Consider the following 2,918-nt stretch of genomic DNA (forward strand, 5'->3'; position numbering starts at 1 on the left):
GCTCTAGTGGAAGGTGTCCCTGCCCGGGGCAGGGGTTGGAGCTGGAGGAGCTTTAAGGTCCCTTCAACCCAAACCAGGCTGGGATTCTATGATACTGCCAGAGGCGATCCTGACATGAGGATCCAGTACATTTATTCAGTGTAAGTGAGCCGGAGCTGTGCTAAGAGCTTGTGATGGGCACACAAAGGTTAGGACAGCGCCAGAAGTGTGTCCCAACCAAAAATCTTCCTGGGATGTGTGGTCTTTGCATCTATTCATCTTTTCCTTTTTGGACGCTCATTAACAGGTCCATGCTTGATTTGACCATGTCATCACAGCTCTTCTGTATGTCATCACATTATTGAGGTGGAAGATGCTTTAAATGAAACAGTAGATGGAGGAGTTTTAGCATTTAATTGAAACACACCATTTCTGTCTAATGAACTATCCAATTGCTGGAAGAACATGTACTTGTATAATGACAAACTGAATAAATTTATGTTTTAAAATAAGCCTCTTTGGAAACTGTGGTCTTCTGCAAAGAACTGTGATGAATAATGAATGAATGCAATGGCAACCAGTCAAAACCTAATTTAAGCTGGTGTGAAGTGAAATGCTTCTAACTTTGCAAGCTTTATAAGCTTTTAATCAAAGTTTCTGATAGAGTTTTAATGAAAAATAGAGGCATTTGGACAATTTCCTCCAGAAAAGAGAACACAACGTCTGAAGCACCTTATTCAGGTAGAATTAAAGAGGGACTCTTCATCAGGGGCTGTAGCAATAGGACAGAGGGTGATGGGTTTAAACTGAAACAGGGGAAGTTCAGGTTAGGTCTAAGGAAGAAGTTCTTCCCTGTGAGGGTGCTGAGGCGCTGGCACAGGGTGCCCAGAGGAGCTGTGGCTGCCCCATCCCTGGCAGTGTTCAAGGCCAGGTTGGACACAGGGGCTTGGAGCAACCTGCTCTAGTGGAAGGTGTTCCTGCCCATGGCAGGGGTTGGAACTGAAGGAGCTTTAAGGTCCCTTCCAACCCAAACCAGTCTGATTCTGCATAACTGAGGAGGGATGAGAATCATTAACACACAGTAAAGGAGCTCTTTGTTCCTTTCTGCTCCATCCTTCCATCCTCTGTGCACAGGGATAGATCAGAGAAGGCTGGATATGGTGCTGCCAGTATGTTCAGGGCACTGGGTGGTGGAAAACCAGTTCTCCTCTCCCTGAGACATCAGGGATTGCAGCCACAGTGATTGCCATGGCCAGCATCACCTGGGAACTTCACACCCCCCCTCTCCCTCAGGCTGTATTTAAGCTCAGCCCTGGGGCTTGGACCATTTTCAGAGCTGTGTTATAACAATCGAGCTGGTCTATAGCAATCGCGGCTTGAACTTGGCTCTTGTTTCCCCTGAGCTATTGATGGAAGCTGCTGCTGTGCTCAGGCACAGGGGGACCATGCTTTGAAGCCACCTTCATCTCCCAACTCACCTTCTCATTGGGAGTAACTGGTCCTGGCTGCTCCCTGAGCCACCTTGCACCATGTAAACAGCACAAACACCTCTTAATATGAGGCAAGACCCTCTAGTATCCAAACCAGGGATAACGCAAGCTCTAATGGAAGGTGTTACAAAGATCTCCCCCTCGTTGTCTGTGTCTGTCTCTTAGGGAAATGACCTCTGCTCAGCTGTGTGCTCCAAATAGGTTTTGTTTTACTCTACATCAGGCATCCACAATTCAGACTCCTACATCCGAGGGGAAAAAAGAAGTTTAAATTACAGGTATAACATACAGTGGGTGTGCTTAATCATGATTTCTATGGCCACCTAAAAGAAATGATGCTGGGGAGTCCTTATCTTTTATTTTTAGCTATGAAAAACAAAATATTTGGACTAACTCGGGTACAGTCACGTGTAACATGAAGTAACAGATGATCCTCCCTCTCGTTTAAAGCATCCAGGTCTCTCTTTGCGAAACAGAGACCTTATTGCTAAAGGTCTTTAACAGGTTGCAGTTGGTTGTTTCTGTTTTAGAGAGCACGAAGTTCTGCAGCATCCCTCAATGGTACCTTCTCAGCAAAAGGTTGTGTTGGGGAAGAGTCGGGTGGGAGGAAATATCACTTACAGCAGCCCCATGACAAGAAAATAGGGGGAAAACCATCCTTCTCCCTAAGTCATTACATTCAATCATGCTAAAATCCTTGGCAATAAGGAAAAATCCTACTCCCAGCTGCTGCTTCTCCCCCTAAAACAGACATAAGATGAAGCCCATGACAGGGAGGTTAGAAATAGATGGTCTTTAAGGTCCCTCCAACCTGAACTGTGCAGTGATTCTATGAACTCAGCCTCTTTGGCTGAGCTGGATGTTTGCAGTGGCAGGAAGGAAGGTGCAGGATGACAGACACAACTCTGCTGCCTCCATGCTGGGAAGTTCTGGTCACGCAATGATTTAGCATCTTCCAGATGCTCAATCACAACACGTACCACACTTACCCCTGGCAGCTCAGTGGTCTCTGCTTCCCCTCCCTTTCCTTACATTCCACGGCATATCCCCCTGAAAGCAAATGGGATTGTATGTATTTCCTTGCATTAGCCCAAAGTAAAGTGATGATTTTTGGACGTACCTTCCCAAACCCCTTCATCCCTCCTTGAACTTGCCAGTGGATGAATCACTGCTTGAATCAGTGCAACTTCAGAAGCTAAACTAAAGAGGGAAATTCCTCATGGGCTTATTTTTACCACCTCCTATGATATCACATCATTTCCCCCCCAAAAAAAACCCCAAAAGACTACAAGGAAATATTTATCAGAGACCTATACTGAGAGGATGTTTAACATCGAGTCTCTGCAGACTTTAAAGCATGGTTAGAATGTGCTGTACCTGCTCCTGTGAATACATTCAGTTCCTTCCTCCTCCAGACAGCTGACATAAAACTAGTTAAAAAGGGAAAGA

The sequence above is a fragment of the Nestor notabilis genome, unplaced genomic scaffold (assembly GCF_000696875.1).
Source record: "Nestor notabilis isolate BGI_N333 unplaced genomic scaffold, ASM69687v1 scaffold22861, whole genome shotgun sequence".
In the NCBI taxonomy this organism is placed as follows: Eukaryota; Metazoa; Chordata; class Aves; order Psittaciformes; family Psittacidae; genus Nestor; species Nestor notabilis.